General features: G+C 43.9%; 1 long non-coding RNA gene across 5 annotated transcripts in view; it reads left to right on the top strand.

Annotated features, from left to right (window-relative positions):
* The window catches only part of LOC112679194 (uncharacterized), a 106,258-nt gene that overhangs the window by 46,846 nt on the left and 37,897 nt on the right, over positions 1 to 21,515 (top strand). For 3 of the 5 annotated variants that reach the window (XR_003148155.3, XR_003148156.3, XR_007411223.1), the window contains exon 4: positions 2,844 to 2,906. This is a non-coding gene — a long non-coding RNA (uncharacterized LOC112679194). Of the gene's footprint in view, positions 1 to 2,843; positions 2,907 to 15,910; positions 16,109 to 17,448; positions 19,129 to 21,515 lie in introns of all 5 variants that reach the window. The other 2 variants (XR_007411224.1, XR_003148157.3) reach the window with 2 other exon arrangements.

Raw genomic sequence — 21,515 nt, 5'->3', positions numbered from 1 at the left:
TCAGTCTGTCAGTGGATTAGCATTTCTTATGTTAAAGTGATATTAATGACTTCTGTTTGAAGTTGACTTCTTGGCCATATGAGTTTGTTCCCTCTCTCTACCAATATGTCAATAAAAGATAGTATAGGAATGAAAATAATGTCTAAATGCTCAATGAAAAAAGATGAAAAAGCCATCAGTAGGAAGAGTTCACCAAATCCCTGGAAGATGGGTAAGATACAGATGATTAGAAAGTGGTGAAGCAAGGGCACCTGGGTGGCTCTGTTGGTTGAGCGTCTGCCTTTGGCTCAGGTCATGATCTCAGAGTCCTGGGATGGAGCCCTACATTGTGAGGCTCCCTGCTCAGTGGAGAGTCTACTTCTCCCTCTGCCCCTGCTCTCTCTCTCTCTTAAAAAGAAAAGGAAAGAAAGAAAGAAAACCTTAAAAAAAAAAAAAAAAAAAAGAAAGTGGTGAAGCAGAATCCAGGAAGCCACAGCCCAGAGTATGTACAGGAAAAAGATTCCAATGAAGAGGAAGCCAGTATGCCTTTCATGTATGTAACAGCCTTAGCACTATGAAATGTGCAAAAGAGGGTTGGGTTACGATGTGAAGCACAAAACAAGGTGATTAATCAAAAGTCTGTTTTTGAAACAAACCCCTTCACCCTGCAGGACATAATTCGTGGAAGCCAGGCTTCTATGCCAAGACTTCCAAAAAAAAAAAAGAGTATTCCCTTTCAGAGAAACTGGAAGTCACCAGAAGAATGTCCTTTACATTTTATCATTTAGGGGGTTCACCAGGGAATGCTTCACTTGTTTCCCCAAACTGGTGTCACTTTGAATAAATTGACAAAATGAGCAAGGTCCGTCCATGCTGCGGGGCCCTCACCAGGTTTAATGGAACATTCAGAGGTCTTCAAGTGTGAGGCCCTCCAACCTGAAAGAAAATCATCGAAGGGAACAGACACAAAACATGATTCTGGAGGAAACAGGCATCATGCAAAGGACAGGAGGGAACTAAAATTCTACTGTACATTCTGGGAGAGATTTGGGGAAATGTTGCAACATGCAACAAGCATTTTCCAGCGAAAATGGAATAAACACATACCAAGAAATACCTCCTTATAGTAAAGATCTGTTTGTCCACATAGAAAATAATTTGACAGAAAACTTGGAAAATCAGATCTGGGAAATCTCTGAGAAGTAGAACAGGAAAATAAAGAAGTGGAAAATATGAGAAAGAAAACCCGAGGGTCAATGCAGGAGCGTTTAACATCTAACCAAAAGACAAATGACAGGGGAAAGTATCAAAGAAGTAATGAGGCAATGTTTGCAGAACAGAAGGGCTTCACATTCATACTGAAAACATACACCTAGTGCCCAGCACAATGAATTAAAACAACAACAACAACAACAACAACAAACCACACGCCCATATCTACAGCACACGACCACCAAATGTCAGAATATTAAGGATAAAAAGGAAGCCCTAAAAACAAAATTGAGAAAAAAAATCCAAAGTAAAAACAAAGACAGCATCAAGTGATCCATCAGCAACTCTAGCTATTAGGAATGCTTGACTTTCTGAGGGAAAATCATATCATTGTAGAATTCAATATATAACTCAAGTATCAATAAATAGGATGATAGAATAAAGACATCACCAGACGTGTAAAGCCCAGAAGGGACTTTCCAGGGAAACTGGACAACTTGGCAGAATTTGAAAGCTGTAGAAGTGATAGAACAAAATTAAAAACCCAGCTAAAGTAATTGGTTCCCCCCCAAAATTGAACCCCAGGCAAAAAGTCATACAAGAAAGACCATTTAATCATAGCTATGGGTGTGTAGTGAACCACATTTAAACAGTCATAATAATGAAATCACTATTGATTTTCAATTCTCAGAATCAACCTATGGATAAAGCTTAGAGGATTAATTACCATCAGGGAACAACATGTAGGCATTATGGATTTGACCTGTAAACGTAGCAATTCAGAAGAACTTGAGAGTTAGAAACAGGAACAGAGGGCGCCTGGGTGGGTCAGTCGGTTAAGCGACTGCCTTCAGCTCAGGTCATGATCCCAGGGTCCTGGGATAGAGCCCCACATTGGGCTCCTTGCTCAGCGGGGAACCTGCTTCTCCCTCTCCCTCTCCCTCTGCCCCCGACTTGTGCTCTCACTCTTTCTCTATCTCAAACAAATAAACAAAATCTTTAAAGAAAAAGAAGAAACAAAAACAGAACTGAAATCAGTACCTATATTCTCACATTAGGAAGTAAGAAGTCAAAATACACCGTTTTGAGGGAAGAAAAAAAAAAAGACGTTTAAAAAAATTAGTTTCAAAAATTAACAAACAAAATGACATAATTTCACGTCTTTTGGTTCTTGTATTCATTTGGATTATTTTGGCAGGAAGAAAAACAAGATTCTTTTTTCTTTTTTCAGTTGAAAGTTATTTTCATGAAAGACTTTAGCTTCTGATGTTATTATTAAATCAAGATTTTGATTTGTCTTCATGAAAGCAACCACACATGACTTCAATTGTCACAGGCTAATGCAAAAATAAGTGAGGTGAACCTAACAGATAAAGGATGCTATTGAATCAAGGGGAGGCAAAATAACATCAGAGTGAGCTGTCCAAAAATAAGTTTTGCAGTTAGCTCATGCTAAGGTAGAGGGATATTGCTAAAATGAAAAGAAACTTGGCTATAGTAATTTATATGCCATTCACTCACTGGGTGCTGATTTACTACAATATTACACATATTACCATGTTAGGAAATTAATGTTAAAATTTTTATTTTATTAGTTTCCGGATTTTGCTTATGTTCAATTTGCGATTTTTTTTTCTTGGTTTGCTCAGCAGATTTGTCAGCTCAGTGGGAAGTACAAGCTGTAACCACAGCTGAGCTACTCTCTTCTCAACAAGGTAGGTTCTCTAACTAACCAAAAGCTCCATTGTTACCTAGTTGCCTAGATCCTCCCCCTTCATGAAGTTGCCCACTAGTATCCCCCGGAGGATTTTAAGACATGCTGGGGGGCACTTGATGGGATGAGCACTGGGTGTTATGCTATATGTTGGCATGTCGAACTCCAATAAAAATATATACATACATACAAAAAAAAAAAAAGACCTGCTGAGATTTATGTCCCAGGTCCACTGTATATCAACTGTGTACTTTGGAAAAATTGCTTAACATTTTTGCACCCTGGGGCAGCCCGGGTGGCTCAGCGGTTTAGCGCTGCCTTCAGTCCAGGGCCTCATCCTGGAGACCCAGGATCAAGTCCCACGTCGGGCTCCCTGCATGTAGCCTGCTTCTCCCTCTGCCTGTGTCTCTACCTCTCTCTCTCTCTCTCTCTCTCTGTCTCTCATGAATAAATAAATAAAACCTTTAAAAAAAATTTCTGCTCCTCAGTCTAAACACTTCATCATGGTGATGACAATAATAAAAAATACTGCATAAAAAAAAAGGAATGCAGAATCATGGGCCTCACCCCAGACCTACTGAATCAGAATCTGCATCTTTAACAAGATCTCCAGGTGATTTACATGGGCATTAATCTCTGGAAGGCAAGGCCCTTGTGTGGCTCAATCGGTTAAGCATTTTCCTTTGGCCCAAGTCATGATCTCAGGGTCCTGGGACCCTGTTCCATGAGGAGTCCGCTTCTCCTTCTCCCTCTGCCTGCCGCTCCCGCTGCTTGTGCTCTCTCTCAAATAAATAAATAAATAAATAAATAAATAAATAAATAAATAAATAAATAAATACTTTTAAAAAATGTCTAGAAGGCACCGACCCTGCTTTTTCCCTAGTACCGTGGACGAGTGCAGGAGCAGCATCCATCTCTAGGGAATCACCAGTCACTGCCCATTTCTGCCCAGTCTGAGCATCCCTCCTCTGAGGACAATCAGAGCTCAGGGGACCATGAGTGTTTTGCCACTTTGCTACTGTGTCTCTTACCAACCTTTCTAGTGATGAATGTGCCTGGAGCTCCCATTTCCCAGCACTTGGTGGTATTTGTTGTTGTCCGTCCAGATTCCTTATCTGTAACAGAATAGTAATAAACTTTTCATAGAGTTGTGAGACTTGCATATAATAATCCGTATAAAGCACTCAGCACAGAGTAACATCTCAATAAATGTGGCTATAATTATTAGCTATTACCAGAGTCCCGGGTGATAACATTCAGCAGGAAAGGCTTCTATGTTAATAGTCTCCAGCCTCAGCTGTCATCGGGTTCATTTCCCTCATCAATAGCTCATTACTTGATTGTCAAGTCACAGACGCTATAAGCCACACACCATCACACCGAATAATAGCGATTATTGCAGTTCTCATGTGTAAAGCATTGCAGAGCCGGTCTCCCTGTCATCCCGAGAGGGGTCTGTCTGCGAGAGGTGCTGGTGGTGAGGTGCAAGCTGTGTTGTCTGTCTTTCACCACCACAGTCCAGTATCATTTTGTTCATGAGCTTCCAAGCTGTCCTGCCCTGTGTCCCAGGGTTCTCCAAAGCCAAAACAGCTCTTTGTTTTCCTTTTACTCATTTCTTGATGCACAGCCTTCTCCTAAGAGAGTCAGGCATGCATCCAGAGGCACAGGGTGGACAATAAACCTCACATGCTGTGCTGGGAAAGACCTCTTCTGATTCAACATCCCACCCCACTTACTTCTAATGAGTCTGGAAAAACGACTACATGGGGTCTTAATTTTGAACCATAATGTGAACATGAAATTTGACACATGCGTTTCCAGGACAAATGAACAACAAATCATAAAAAGAAGGGAAACCATGACTATGGCCCTCTTACTTCCTATGTGAAAGGTACCATGTGATGTCTAGTGTTATCACATTTAATTCTCCAAACAAGTATTTGTTTAACAGATGAAACTGTGGATTGTACATGCGGAGAAACCAAGCTGGAATGAACTTGTGTTTGTTTCACTCCCAAATCTGTATCCTTTCTATTCCTTCATATGCCTTCACATTATGGAATCAGCTGATGGGCAGTACCAAGTTCCCTGTCACAGAGAGAACATTCAAGCAGAGGCTGGAGGCTGGAAGGCCTGCCCAACTCTCCCGAGGCCTGAAATGAAGCCAAGGGCACCCGGATGGTTACAGCCGAGGGTAATTCCTGGAGCGACACCTAGAGCAGTTGATCTAGGAGAAAGTTATCCATTCCAAACAAGGCAAGGGAATAAGGAAGTATCAAATTATAAAGCTAAAAGTATCCAGAAGCACAGCAAGCTGATAAAGCATAAGGTGCATTGCAGAATAGGTAAAGGAAGATCCAGAGCTGAAAGCTGGCAGTGCACAGGCTAAAATCTGCCCACAGACGTGTTTTGTTTGGTCTTCAGGCATTAATTCCTTTTTGGTTAATTGACAACACCTGAACACCAGTAGATTTCACCCACAAATCCACATTTTTTTTTTAAGATTTTGTTTATTCATGAGAGAGAGAGAAGCAGAGACACAGGCAGAGGGAGAAGCAGGCTCCATGCAGGGAGCCCAATGTGGGACTCGATCCCAGGACCCCAGGATCATGCCCTGGGCCAAAGGCAAATGCTAAACCACTGAGCCACCCAGGGATCCCCAACAAATCCACATTTCAAAACTTCTCTCCAAAAGTGGGACGATCTGGATATACTGGGCCACATTTCTACATGGCAACAGTTGAGTGGTGCCTGGTTCCAGAGGCAGAGCATACCCTCTGCACCACCTTAGATTGCCTTCTGTTTTTCTATCTGTACTTGTGTGCATTATCAGCCTGGACTCTGAAAATAACCAAAACAATTTATGTTTTCTGCTGCCATGGAGGGATTCAGCTCAGAAAGAGATGGGCTGCATTTGTGGCACATCCCAAACTCCTATTCCCTTCAAGACTCACTCGAAGCTCCAATGGACAGAGTCTGAAAGACAAGCTGTGTGATACCAAACAATTATGAAATAGCACGTGCAAGCATGTTCCAAATAGTGAACATGCCAGTCACTGAGAGATGGAGAAGTGGTTTAGTTAAAGCACGGAAGAAATCAAGGTAGGCAAGAACCCATGCATACAAGTCCCTAGTCTCTCTACTGCCTTAGAACTGCATCTGTATTCTAGTGAGAAGGCGTGATCGTTATCATTAAAATTGTACTATAGATGTTACTGATTCTGAGATGGGAGGGAAGTCTAGAGAGAAGATAGAGACAGAGAGAAAGGAGAGGGTCAAATCACACGAATGTTTTCTATAGCATGATTTCAGTTATCTCCAACAACTTGTTTTGTTGTTTTTCTGATTTAAAAAAATCCCCCAGGTTTTGGTAAGATAAGATACCCAAGCCAACTTAGTGACCAGATAGACAGGCTAAGAAGCAGCTCCAACATCAGGGGAGGTTCTGTGCTTACAAGCAATAAAAACTGACACCAGTAAACAAAAACAAAAGAGGGGTTTAATAGATGTATCCTGAGTTCTTATGGCATCGACAGGAAGGCTGGAAAGTATGACACAGATCTAGGTAAGCACTCAGGATTTCCTGTGGATAGAATACGAGCAATTTTGGGAGTTTGAGAATCAGAGACACCCTCCACCCCGCATCTCACAAGGGTGCCAAGCTGGAATAGATGAGTCTGATCATTTTTAGCTTTTGTGTCATTCTGTATACAATCCGAATTCCAGAGAGGAAGCTTTACAATTAGCCTAGCTTAGGTCAAGGGAAGTTGGATTATACCCTAGCCTGTAAACTCCACGAGGTCAGAAGTGAGAAGACACTGACTATTAATTATCAATGTTTTCAGCACCAAGGCTAGTGTTTGAAACAAAGTAGATGTTCGTGAATATTTGTGAAATGAACCAATGAAAGAATGTTTTCAGTCTCAGACTAGGGTAAGATAAAGCATCTGGAAAATATAGTCCCTAAACCCAAAGCCAGCAGGGAAGAGGTAATTTTCCAAAAGGAAATCAGGGTGATATTATCAAGAGAGAACTGAATGGTGCTGGGCCCCCAGTAGAGAAGGGAATGTAGACAAATGTTTTTGATTTTCCACCAAGGTTTATATAACAAACACAGAAAACTTCAAATCTCTCTCGGTCTTTCACATTTCAACATAGTGACAAGGAATCAGTCAGAAAGCATCTAAATCCATCTTTGTTTTCCTATGTACACAATGGTAGCCAGATTTGTGCTGCTGGTGATTGGTAACCTGAAGTCCTGCATCCCCGCTATTCTGGTTCTGATGAGGAAGGCCATATTCTGGTGCCAGCCCTGCCCCAAGTGAGTTCCCTGAGATGCAGGCACATCTCCTCCAAGAACATGCCATATGTACAAGAGGCTGTTCCAAGGAGAAGCAAATTTGCACATCCCACTCAAAAGGGGAATGGCAAGGATGGGTGTGAGGAGCCCCCAGATTTTCTGCTCTTCCTCCGAGGTACTTTAGGAAGGAACACATGACTCATTTCAAAGGATCAAGGGAAGAACACCACCTGGGAAGTGGGAAATGGTCAAGAAGGCTCTGATAACGAAGCAGCTTTAGTGTTGATAATGAAAAAATGTAGCTTTCTTAAGCTGATCTGACTGATAATTGCTATTATGGCCCAATCCACTCATTTTGCCAGCTGGTCATATACAATTTAGCTCTTAATTATGAGTTGTCTTGTGAGTTGTCCTTAGAATGCTTAATGTGTTAGCCTTGTTCCAGCCACTGGAGCACAGGCTCAGAGAAGCTTTTGGAACATTCCTTTCAACAAAAGTGGGTTTGCTTTCCAGCCTCTGTTTTGGCCAAAAGCTGGAGACCTTTGTATATTCTTTTCCTTGGATTGGAAGTGTGGATGCTGAGCACTGGGGTGAATTTGTCTGGAGAAGAAGGGGAACTGTATGTTGGCAGCCTGTCTATACCCAAAACAGAGAGATCTGAGGGCCTGTGGACCTCATCTGACTATATGCATTTTTTTCAGCCTGCATAGGATTTATTTTTTGAAGTATTATTTTCAAATTCTATGAAATTGAGAGGGCTTTCCATACCAATCTGGATTTCCAGTTTGTCTTGAAACCACATAAAGTCTTGCAATATGAGGTCTGCTTTCCTGCAAGGAAGTGGAAGTGGAGCTGAATTAGAGCAGTGGTGGCCCGTTGAGACAGAGTCTGAGCTCTGCAATCAGTCCCCCAATCAGCTTTGGTCATAACCCAGTGTGTGCATGTGAGGACTGGGGAGGCTAGGTTGGTAAATGAGATTGTAACTTCACATCTACAGCTTTTTTTCTAGTTGGGTGTGGCATAGGTCTTAAATTGCTAAAAGTTATTTCTCTGCCTTTTGGATATGGCTAATGACTCTTATGGTTAGTGGCTTGGACCAGGCTGGGAAGAGGATGTAGCATGGGGTCATGTCTCTATATGCCCTGGGGGAAGTTAGTCATCCTTTGAGTTCATCTTGGCATTTCATATTTTTAAGCAGGAGTTTGGCCTATAGATAAGGCCCAAATCACATCATTATATGATGCACCAGAGCATAGAAGGTCTTGAATGCCATGCTGAAGGTTTATACATGGGCAACAGGTTTGAAAACACCAAAGCATCCCAAGTTCTTCTGCCTTGGGTCACGTCGTACCAGGCCCTGTGTTTGGAGTCAGCTGCTCCCCACTGCAACCTGATAGAGCCCTGTGGGGTGGCCTACAAGTCCAGGGATGGACCAACCACAGAAGGGCCTTCATTTTTTTTTTTTTTTAATTTGTACTTTCAGGGCACCTCGGTGACTCAGTTGGTTAAATGTCTAACTCTTGATTTCAGCTCAGGTCATGATCTCAGGGTCATGGGATTGAGCCCTGCATCAGGCTCCATGGTCAGTGGGGAGTCTGCTTGAAATTCTCTCTCTCCTTCTCCCTCTGCCCTTCCCTCTTCTCTCTTTCTCTCAAATAAAAAAACAAAGCTTAAAAAAAAAAGAAATTTGAACTTTCATATCTTTTGACATATGTTCTCTTCTTTTTTGAATTTATGTCACAGATGTTGACATATGTGCACCATGACATATGCGTGACCTGTTTATGGCAACACTTTTAATAACTAGAGACTGGGAATAATCAATGGGCCTCTCACCAGTAAGGAAGCTGACCTAATTGTGGCACATTTACACAACTGAATATCGTGCAGCTTTTGGAAGGCCTGAGGTGTCTGTGGCTTATATGGAATGATCTCTAAAGTATATTTTAAGCAAAAATAGCAAGGTGTTGATTAGTGTTTCTACTGTGTTTCCATTCATTTAAAAAGCATGCAGACACTGACTTATTTTTATATAAGGTGGAATATTTTTAGGTGGTAGAGAACAATTTTTACAGAGAGCCTTGGAGACAAGGGTTGAGGGAAAGATAGACTTTTCATTGTGAATCCTTCTGTATTTGTTTGCTTATTTTACCATGTTCATACATGTTACTTTTTTTTTCAAAACACAAATTGAGTTCTGTGGTTGTGTGCACTTAATTCTGAACTTCATTTCTCCTGGAGTCTGCTTCATTCCTTCTAGGAAAATGCCTACATCCCACAATAGTTTTCTAGAAGGAATCACCATGCCTCCCTGGCTGGCAGAACTGAGCAGGTTGCCCTGGGCTCCTGCTGAGACCCGAGCTTCTTTTCTTGGAATTCTGGGTGAGAACAGCTCTCGGGTACTATGTGGTGTCTTGTGGCGTTGCTTAGCAAGCGGGCAAAGAGGATACAGAGCCAGATAGCAATTACATGTTGCCTTCCGCATCTCGCCTTGCTATGACACCCTCCACCCAACATTGTCCCCTTCCATTCTCCCACATATCAAATGGACATGATACCATTTGTCCTTTCCACTCTGGGAGCATTTCAGGAAATAAATAGTGCAGATAAAAATCTATCTAGGAGGATTATGTCCTCCCTTGCAGCTCCCAAAGGACCAAGAGTAACGTGTCTCTTGCCTCTACACTGAGAATATAGGTAGAGCAGGGCAGGGTGAGTGCGATGAAGTTTGAGACCCATGATGGACTCAGGGGGATTACAGAAGACAAATTGATCTGCAAGTGAAAAGGGGAAAGGAATTCTGGAGAAAAGGACGCCAATGTACAAGAGCATCTTAGAATCTGGTGCGTTTGAAGAGCAATGAGTAACTCTGAGTGGCTGGGACACAGGCTGAAACAGGATAGGAAGCAGGAGGTGCCACTGGAAAATTTTGCAAGGAATTTAAACCTTATTCTCAAAAAAAAAAAAAAAAAAAAAAAAAAAACCAGCCTGATTCCTAGGAGGTTTTTTTTTAATGTTAGAGAATAATGATCAAATTTTATTTGGCATACAACTAGCAAAAGTATAGAATACAGTTACTAGAACAAATTCCTCCTGGCCGGAAGGAGGAGAGAGATGATTATTGTAATGCTTTCTAGCTCAAGGGGATTTACCCTAAAAGAATGCAATGGGGATATGAGTCACAATGGGGATATGAGTTGGGGGGTGGGGGCTGAGGGTAGATCTGAAAGGGATTTGTGAAGTAAAATCAAGCAGCTTGGTGAGAGGCTAAATGAAGAAGTTAGGAAGAACGCCAACAATGTCTTTGAGTGTTTGGCTGGAAAGGAATAGTGACTTAGACCCAGAAGACAAAGCATACCTGGAAGAGTGTTTTTTGCCCTTGGAGTATGAAATCTTTGTATTTTGTCCATTGTAAGAGCTGTTTCTAAGCCACTGTCCTCTGCCTGAATTTACTTAACCGAACACTTATTAAGTCTTTACACTGGGCCCTGGTAAGGCATGAAGGTCAAGAAAGTCTCTGGAATTGAGTATTTTTAGATCTGTCTCCCCCTCGTCCAACAGAACCAGTGAAGATATTTCCACCTATCTGAAGAACAATGCAAGTACCCATAACGATGACAAAGAAATGACACGATTGTCCTTAGAAAGTCAGTTTCAAGCCCTGCCACGTCAGGACATTCCCCTCCCCCCCCACCCCCCCATGCACCAGGACAATGTCCCTTGTATCTCAATGGCAATAACTCAAGGGCTATGCTGGGAAGACAGCAAGGAGATGACTTAATTATGAGCAAAATCATTCGTCAAAGACCACATGAGACTAGCAAGAGTCATAGTTGCTGAGTGGGAAAATATTTTGTTGCAAGCAGCTCAGACCCAAGGGGAATGGACAAATCTTTGGAACTGCTTGGAGGGATGAGCTGTGCCAGTAGGGAATCAATACCCATTGGCAGATTGGCTTCTCTTGCTGCTGCACGTCCCCACTCAATGGCACCCTGGCTCGGTGTCTTGGCTCTGTTGGGATGTGGTTGTTGCGCTGGCTTGGGGCAGGCAATTCCTCCTCTTGACAGTCTCCTGGAAGCTGCTGGAATCTCTTCTGCCTCAAGCAGGATGTAACAAGCTGGGGAGGTTTTCGCTAGGCTGCTTTTTCTGCAATTCTTTTCTTGTTCAGGTGCCAGCAGTCCTTCATCCTTCTAGGATTCCAAGCTGTAGCTTCTCTGAAGGCTGATGTAATGGTTCTAAGCCTCAGAATAGAAGACCCACTTTTTGATATGATCTATTGTATGTTCACCTCTCTGACTCCTCTTTGCTCTCTCACCAGGCCTTCTAAAGACCTACCAGTGCCTTTCAATGTCTTTCCCTATGGGGATGCCTCCTTGGTCCTCTTTTGAGCTCCGCCTATTCTTTTTCTGCCTGGGCTCCCCCACTAAACTGCACGTTTTCAGCTAATGGATCTATATTAAAAGACTCCAAAGCACTCATTCCTGGGCTCAACTTCTTTCCTGAATTTTGGACCAGCATTCATTCATTCATCACTCAGAAGACATTTATGGACCACCTATGCTATGCGAGGTCTTGCCCTAGGCACTGCGCAAACAGAGTCGACCCTCACAGATTCTCCATCCTTGCTCCTGTAGCGTTTTGACGTTTAGGCTTGAATGAGCCTCAAATCTGCCCCAGTTGGGATTCAGAATCTCAGTCATGCAACCCGTCCCTCTGCCTGGCTAACTGCTGTTGGGGACATACACTCGCTCCATCATCATCATCATCATCAGGATTGAACCCCATCCTCGTATTGTTGCCTGATCTTGTTGATCCCACCTCCCGATCTTTCCGTTTGGATCCCCTCCTGCCTCAACCACCTTGTTCAGCCCTCACCTACCCTCACCTGTACAGCTTTTTTTTATTATTTTTTTAATTAATTAATTTATTTATTTATGATAGTCACAGAGAGAGAGAGAGAGGCAGAGACACAGGCAGAGGGAGAAGCAGGCTCCATGCACCGGGAGCCCGATGTGGGATTCGATCCCGGGTCTACAGGATTGCGCCCTGGGCCAAAGGCAGGCGCCAAACCACTGCGCCACCCAGGGATCCCTGTACAGCTTCTTTAACTGTCTGCCCAGCTTCTAATCCATTCTCCCCTCCACTCACAATCATTGCAAATATTCTAGTTACACAATCACCCTTCATGCCCCTCTCCCAACATCACCTTGAAATGAAACCCCCCATCATGGTCTCTCAGCTGCACTGTCTGCTCCGGGCCTGCCTTTCTGAATCTATTTGCAAGTAGCCTCCAGGAGAGAGCTTCCCTGGAAGAAGGAAAAAGAAGAGGAGAGAAGAAGGGACATAGGAGGAAGAAGAGATTGAGGCATGTTGGAGCTGTTTGTTGAGTGTCTACACGGTGCTTGGTGCTGTGCTAAAGCCTTCATGTACACTTGGCCATTCAATAATCCTAGATGTTTTTTAAGTTCCTTTGAAATCTAAGTGAACTTCTGAGATTTTAGGCAACTTACCGTGATAAATGAGGCAAGAAATAATAATAGCTATCATCTATGGAGAACTGAGTATGGGACAGGCACTGCCAAGTGCTTTTCCAGCATTGTCTCCATCACACTTCTGTGAGGTAGTGCTCTCAGAATCCCCATTTTGTAGATGAAAAAACTGAGGCACAGAGAGGTGAATAGGTCCAAGGCCAGCCATCCCCTGTGTGGTGTAGCTTAAACCAACTGCAGCCTTATTGTCATTTTTTTTTTTTTTAATAAAAAGCAATGTAAGTAGACACTGAATTCCTGGGGCTCCTGGGTGGCTCAGCTGGTTAAGCATCTGCTTTCAGCTCAGGTCAAGATCTCGAGGTTCTGGGATTAAACCTCACATAGGATTCCCTGCTCAGCAGGGAGTCTGCTTTTTCCTCTCCCTCTGTTCATCTCCCCTAAATTGTGCTCACACTCTTTCTCTCTCAAATAAATAAATAAAATCTTTAAAAAAAATAGACACCAAATTCTTCTTTAGGAGCAGCAAAGAGAATTCCATTGCTGGCTATAAAGGGAAGCTCATATAATCCCCTCTCTCCACCTGTCTGCCAAGAATTCACACATCATGAGTAGGGGTGGTATTTACAATCTCTTCCCTAAACTCCCCATAGCTCATTTACTCTTCTTCTCTCTTTTCTTCAAAACTCAGATCCCTTTCCTCTTGGGAGTAGCTCTGTGCCTTTGCTAATGAAACCGCATCAAGCACTCCTCCTTCCTGTTCCCTTCTCTATGCCAAATGCCCCCCAAAAAAGACCAACGGGCTATATTCAGTCGCCGGGTTTGTTTTTGTTTGGCTAATACAATTTTTTATAATAATTCTAGGCAACGTTAAGAAATGAGTGGCTTCCAAGGTTCTGGCTCACCTTTGCCTGATTTCCAGAAAATCTACCAAGAGCCGGCCTGCATCACTGGCCACCCAGGCACACATGCTGTCTGGTCTGTCCCACCCCACCATTCACAGCATTGTCTCCCAGACTCAAAGCTTGGTGCCATTTATGGTTATACCCAGGTCTCCTTAAAATTGGGAAAATGAAAGGTGAAGAGAAGAGCCCATGTGTTAAAGTGGACGCAAACAGTAATCCCTCGTGTTTAGAGGTTTAAAAAAATGATTGAGGGTCTTTGAGAAAGGAAGACAAGCCTCACTGCCTATTTATTCTTGCTGGCATTCGGGTTTACAGTATCTGGGTCAGATTAACAGAACAAAAAGACCCCTTCTCACTTCCCAAAGCTCAGGTCAACAGAACAGCAAAAAACCCAGTTGATCGACAAACAGAAAGTACTTGAGAAGAGGAGGTGGGAAGTCAGGAGAAAGAAGCCCTTGGTTATATATCGAAAGTTCCCCTTATTCTGGTTGCAACTTTCCATCTCCCTCATGTAGCAACAAACAAACAAACAAACAAACAAACAAACAAACTCCAGCCCGGTGTTCTAGACGTTATTTGAATTTGAGTAAAATGGCTCCTTTGGCAACCAGCCGGCAGCCAACAGCCTTTACAACATGTTTTCTGATACAAACCGTTTCACAAAGAGCTTGTATCTTTTTACTACCAAGCATTTCATTCTGAACAGAAAACTTAATAAGATTCTCAGCAGAGATTTTAAGAGGATCCATCATAGGACTTAACAACAACTGTGATCTATTATATTTAGTGCAAGAGTAAAGACCTGAGAGAAATAGTGATTTCGATTTGACTTTACGGCTGCCCAAGTTGTGTTCAAGTTAAGGGAAAGTGAAAACTTGGTATTGGAGGAAGAGCAAAGACCTTGGACTCAAATCCGGCTTTGCATCCCACTGTGACACACTTACAAGCTGTTGCACTTTGGGCAGATTGCTTAACTAATTTGTGCCTCAGTTTTCACAGCTATTAAAGGGAGTAATACTACTGTATAGGATTGTTGCAACAAAGATCTGTGGCACAGAGCCTGATTCATAGTAGGATGCCCTAAATGCTTTAGGCTATATGTGACAATAGCTCAACCTAAAGGAGCCTGAGCAAAAATGAGACTTTCTTGACTTGCCTAACTGAAAAGCTCAACAGTACACCAGCTTCAGGGGTAGCTGGATCCAGGACCTCAAATAATGTTGATAAGATTCAGTCTTTCACCATCTTTGGGTTCTATTCCCTTCTGAGCTTGATTTCATTTTTCATTGAGCCCAGAAGACTAGCTGCCTATTTTTGGAGCAAGCAGAGGGGAGCTCTGAAAAAAATATACGCTGAGATGTGGAGAGTCTGGATGAAAATCTCCTCAGGCAGGGCAAAACGAGTTTGGGCACCATAATCCATGTGGGGTGTCCCAGGAGGGCTGGGATTCAGGGCCAACATAAAAACATAACATATGACAGTTCATCCTCATCAAAGCCACATAGAATAGACAGATCCAAGATGATCACTTCCAGTTGACATATAAGGAAACTGAGGCTCACTATTAGTAACAAATTACCATAAATTAAGTGGCTTAAAACAACACCCATTGATTTGCAGTTCCAGAGGTCAGAATCCAAAATGAACCTCACTGGGCTAAAATCAAAGTATCAGCAGGGCTGCATTCCTCCTGGAGGTTCTAGAAGAGAATCCACGTCCTCACCATTTCCAGCATGTGAAGGCCACCTGCATTCCTGGCTCCAGCTCCCTTCCATCTTCAAAGCCAGAGCACAGCATCTTCACATCTCCCTTTGATGCTGCCCTGACCCTCCTGTCTCCCTCTTTCCTTGTAAAGACCTTTGTGATTCTACTAGGTTCACCCAGATAGTCCAGGAAAATCTCTCCATCCCAAGACCCTAAACTGAATCACATCTGCAAGCTCCGTTTTGCCTTGGAAGGTAACAGGGATTAAGGCATGGGGGTCTTCACAGAGACCATCATTCAGCCTACCACAGGCTCACAGAGGTTAACAGCCCTCAGTCACTCCTTAAGTTAATAGCTGAGTCACAGCCAGAACCTATGCTAATGCTTCTAAATTAAGAGTCTGAGTAAGAATCCTGGCTCCTCGGCAGAGGGGCTGTGTGGCTTAAGTCAGGTGTCTCTGGGCCTCTGTGTCTTCATCTGTAAAATGGGTATACTGTTATAAGGATGGAACAAGACACCGTTTTAAAGGGTCTAGCACAGCATCTGATGTGGAGCAGAAAAGTCATAGTGCTCGGCATTCCCATTAGGTTTACCTGCCTTGAACCAACAGGGCCCCTGGAACCACGCGGCTCAGGGAAAACTGGGGAAGAGCCAGGAGCATCTTGGAAGGAGCTGTGGGATGTGAGTCAGTCAAACGACCATAGAGACCTTGAACTTCTCTGAGTCCCGTCCCTTCATAAGCACCAACAATAGTAGGTCCTTCCCTGGAAGAATTAAGCAGAAAATGTCTAAGTGCTTTGCACCCTCGGTAAGTAAACCTCCTCTCCTTTCGCCTTCCTCCTCAACTTGTTTGCTTCCTGTTTTCTCCACCACCCCAGCCCTCGCTCTTCCTTCCTGTCTTTCCTTCTGCTCTCGCCCCTTTCCCCTTCCCTGTTGGCCTCTCCTACATCCCTCCTTCCCACTCTCTGGCTCTCTGCCTTCCATCGCCTGGACTTGAGACCTCCATGTAGAAGCAATTAATCAATTTCAGGGACTTCCGGTGTCCGCTCTCCATCCGCCCCCTCCTGTGTCACAGCAACCAGTACTTTCCACTCATCAGTTTTCTTAGTTGTGCAATCTAAATGCTAATGATGCCTGCCTAACCTGCCCCTTTACCCTCCTCTACGGGGTCCGCAAACCTCATCCTGGAGTCACTGTGCAGAGGCAAACACAGCCTTTCTCGCCATCACACCCCATGTCGGGAACGTGGGCTCAAAACCCTGGGACCTTTGGAAAGCTCCGATGGTCCGCAAAGCAGTGGGGGCGAGGATCTGCCGTCAGGAGCCCCTCCGAGCGCCTTCCTCCCCGGCTGGGCCCTATCTGCCCAGCTGGCCGATGCCCGCGCCGATGCCCTCATTCCCTTTCATGCACTGGTGGTTTTCAGCCTGATACTGAAAGTGCAATATGCTTGCCAGTAATGATGTCTTATTGGAGTGTAAAGATTTTCCCATTTCACTGCTTTATCCTGAATTTAAAGTATTTTGAAATTCACTTATGCTGGAGAGGACCAGCTGCCCAACGTGGCCGTAAATAAGCTGGTGGCCGCTAAGGTGTTATCTGTGAAATGGGAGCCGGGCGAGGGGAGTGCTGGGGGGCCCCCCCGGGCAGGGGCAGGCTCAGAGCTCTTCCTTCTGGCCACGGGGCAGCCGCTTAAGCCGCTCCAAGCTGGTCCTGGGCCCGAGGGCGCTCTGACCTTGTCTTTTGAATCTAGTCCATTGAAGTTGAGTTGGAAGATCACTTAGCTCTCGAGTCTCTGCTTGGAAAGTCGGAAACCCTGAGAGCTAATGCAGAAACCGACAATAGAAGGGATTGGAGCAGGGCTGAGGGAAGTGGCCGTTACCACTACGGTCCACTTGAGCGAACGTTTCTTGAAATGCTACTGTGGACCAAGTACCCTACTAAGTGCTTTGCATAGTTAGCTTCTCTAAGCCTTTAGTAACCCTGGGGTATTGTTGGGAGTCTCCTAGCCATCCAATGTCAAGCCATCCAATGTCACGTTGCTCCAGGTGTCCGTGAAAAATAAGCCAGGGAAGCTTCTCAAGTAGGTTGTAGGTTGCATTAGGTGCTTAGATTTGCTGACGTCTTACCCTGGCTCATTTGTGACCCCAGAGTGGCAAAGAGGGATGCCTGAGACTCTTTGAACCCGAAGCCAATGTTGTGTCAGCCACAGTGGTTAAGAGCACACGCTGGAGCAAATCCTGACTCTATGGCTACTTCCTAGCTGTGTGACTTGGGGACAGTCCTCTGAGACCATCTGTTCCCGCCTCTGTAACCTATGGATAGTAATAATACCTACCTCATAGGGTTGTGAGAGGATTACATAAGTCAAGGTATGTGAAGCTCTTGGCACAGCACCTGGCAGGGAGTAAAGGCTGTATAAGGACCCCTCTGCTTGTGAAGCACTTAGCACAGCACCTGGCACAGGGTAAAGACTGTATTAGGATCCCTTAACTAAAGCTTTTAAATTGCTGCATCTTCCCAGTGCAGGTGATTTGCTGTGCTGACTCCCATGGGGCCTGGTGACAGGCAATAGAAAATGAGTCTCTAAAGTCATCCACTACTTTTCTCTTTCCTGTCCTCTCTCAAGGCCTGGATGTGAGTGGTTGCAGTGGTGCAAGGTGATCAGCTCATCCCACTTTGTCTAGAACTTCCCAGGTGTTAGCACTGCAAGGCCCATGCTCTGGGAACCCCTTGGGTCTCAGACAAGCCAGGAGGAGCAAGATATGGTGGCAGTTGGGTTTTGTGGGGTCAAGTGTGTGATTGCAGACGGTATTTGCTAGAGCTGCTATAACCAAATGGCACAGATGAGGTAGCTTAACCAACAGAACACTATTTCTCACAGTTGCAGAGTCTGGATGTCCAAGATCAAGGTCCTGGTGGGGTTGGTTTCTCCTGAGGCTTCTGTCCTGGAGAAGTGGAGGAGTAAGTCCCTCTTGCGGGGTCCCTAAGGCCACTTAGAGCACAACCGCAGATAGGCCAGCAGAGAGGCAGAGGAGATGAAAAGATGGATTACACTCATAGATCCTGGAGGAGGGAGGCACACCACACCACACAGGGGACCCACACATGGGAAGAGCATCCAGGAAGCAAGCTCCCTCATGGGGTAAGGAGCTGAGACAAAGGACCTGCTGGCCATGCCTTTACTGGGGGTCAGGGTAGAGTACACCAGCAAGAGGCATGAAAAGGGTTCATCGGTGCATTTGAATGTCACTGGGTCACAGTCAAAGGAAGGCCAGAAGGGAACTCGTGGCAGGCACAAGCCTGATCACACCGGCACACCTGGTCATCCAGGTGAGTAGGTACAGCCTGGATGTGGGGAAGCCAAGGCATCAGGAAAACAAGAATTTTGAGAACGTACCAAACACCTTGGCTTCCAGATGGCCATCTTCTCGCTGCGCCCTCGTATGGCCCTCTCTCTTTGCACACGCAACCCTGGCATCTCTTCCTCTTCTTAGAAGAACACCAGTCATATCCGACTAGGGCCTCACCCGTATGACCCCATTTGATCCTAACTACCTCTTTAAAGGTTCCAGTTCCAAATATATATCATCACATTGGGGATTTGGGCTTCAACACATGGATCTGGAGGGAACACAGATCTGCCAGTAACAGAGGCTATGGGTTTCAAGGCAGAGGTTTTTCAGCGCGTCCCATCCTCCACATGGAACTTAAGGCAGCTGAAAGTTCTCACTGCACATTTTTACCCTGTCACTTCGCCATTGGTGGCACCGACAGCACACACAGTGAACTTTAATTGGAGGGCATATCTCAGCAGCAAGCTAGCACCAGGTAGAGTTTTGATAACACGTTCAAATTAACTGGCTCTAATCTTTGTAAAGCAAAAAGGAAAAGCTCCCCAACCTCTACCCTGCTCAGAGCCTCATGACAACCACCCACTGCAAGCAGGGCCCTGTGTCACCGACTCTGCTTCTCTCTGACCCCGTCTCCACCCACCTGACCATGTTCATTCATTCTGCTCGGTCACACTGGCTTTCTCTTCTTTCCTTGAAAACCCTGCTCTGGTGTGCGTCTCTCAGGAAGCAGGTGCATTTGCTGTTCCTCGTGTTCGGAACTCTTCCTCCCACACCATTCCCTGGCCGCCTCCTCGTTTATTTGGGACTCCACCCAAGGGCCACCTCCTTGGAGGGACCTTCCCTCGGTCACTTAGCCATATCACTCACTACATTTCACGCTGTCACTTGCAGGCGGTAGGAGAGATTAGGTGAGTCCGTCTGATTAACTATTCATCAGGATCCCCCAAGATGTATGATGCAATGGGCCTTCAGTGAAGCCTAAGACAGAGCCCATCTTCCCAAAGAAACTTCTGTTTTGGAGCAAGGAGCTTTACAGTAAACCTATCAACATCCAAATACACTAATGTCTAGTTTAGTGGGACGCTTTCCAAAATGCAGCGATGTACAATCATTAGCCCTTCTGGAACGTTGCTGGACTAATCCATGTGGCCTAAAAATCCCAGACCTCCAGCTTCCATAATTGCAAGAAATCAATCTCACTGGTGTATAAGCCACCCAGTCTACGGGACTTTGTTACAGCAGCTTGAACTAAGACCCTGGTTTTATTTTAGATGTCTTATTGGACATTACCTTTTTTGGGAACTAGATTTTTAACCTCCCCCCACACACACACAAAGGGCCTTTCATCTAAAACGAATGTTTGACCTTTCATAGTGACCCCAGATGTCAAAGGGAATAGAAATATCAAATGATTATAGATGCGTTTTTCTCATATTATTGCAAAAAGTAAGAAATTCCTGAAAAGCAGAAAAGAAAATAAAAAATCATCCATAATTTTATCATCCATGCACAGCCACTATTTACATTTTAATGTCTTTTCTTTGGGGCTTTTGTGTGTGTGTGTGTGTGCGTGTGTGCAGAGGGTTTTCTTTTTTTACATAATTGTATCCATTCTCTGTATGCAATTTTTATCCTGCTTTTTTTTTTTCCCGGTGACTATTGTATCATAAGCATTTTCCACATTATACAGTCTTTGTGAACACTGCATTTTATGGCTCCGTAATGTTCCATGCTAGGATTATGGCATGGATTATTTAACCAAACATTTACATTAAAAATTTTTTATCTCACTATTACTTATGCAGTGGTGATGATCATCCTGTTGTATAAACTCCCCCCCTCCTACGCCCCGGCCCACCATCGGTGTTTGAGGCTACTTCATTAAACTGCACACTCCAATGTGTAATTACTGGATCAAAGCAGAGGGACCATTTTAAGGCATTCAGTACGCATTTACAAATTACTCTCTTAAAAAGCCTGTGCCAATTTACACTCTGATCTGCAATGTTAGAAAGGACTCATTTTGCTGCACTTGTGTTAATATGCCTATTATCATTTTAAAAGACCAGCTAATTTGAAAGGCATGAAATGTTATTGTTTTTATTTGCATGGCTTTGATTAGTAGCGATATTGAAAAATTCTTCCATGTTTGTTAAACAGTAGCATTTCCTCTTGGGGACATGTCTGTTTATATCCTTTTGGCATCTTTGGTTTTCTTAAAGATTTACTTTAATTCAAATATATGAATACATCGTTCCTTTAATTATATTTGCTATAAATGTGTTGCTCTGTTTGTCATCTTCTTTTCAAGTTTGATTATGCTTTTTTATGTATCGAAGATTTAAATTTTTTTGTAATCACATCTGCCCATTTTTTTCTTTTGTGATTTTTAAAATCTTTCCTAATGTAGACACTCTTCCCTCCAGAAGCTTGATTAATATTCATTTTTTAAATATAGTTTGTTTATCCTTTGATTAAAGAATAACTCTTTGATCTGCCTGGAGTTGGTTTCTGTGCATAACCTTGAAGAGACTTTTCCCATGGCTAACTATCTATCCCAATAAAATCTGTCTGATAGTCTTATTTTTTCCCTTCTTTATCATATATTAAATTTTCATGTGTCATGGAGTGTAGTCCAAGCTGTTGTGTTTACTTGAACCAATGTACCACACTGTTTAAATGGCTATATTTTCAAAACCTGTTTAAATATCTGTTCAGGTTGGTTCCTGGGTGCTTCTAGTTCAAGGAGAGACTCCTGGAATGGTCCACCTTCACTTTTTCCTCTTGCTTCACAGTAGGAAACCAGCTCAAAGACAAACACTGGAGACCCGTAGGATCACCATAAAGATGGATAATGCCAAT

This window comes from Canis lupus, chromosome 6, assembly GCF_003254725.2.
Source record: "Canis lupus dingo isolate Sandy chromosome 6, ASM325472v2, whole genome shotgun sequence".
In the NCBI taxonomy this organism is placed as follows: Eukaryota; Metazoa; Chordata; class Mammalia; order Carnivora; family Canidae; genus Canis; species Canis lupus.
Note: the sequence above shows the minus strand (reverse complement) of the source record. Positions and strands in the feature narration are given on the sequence as shown.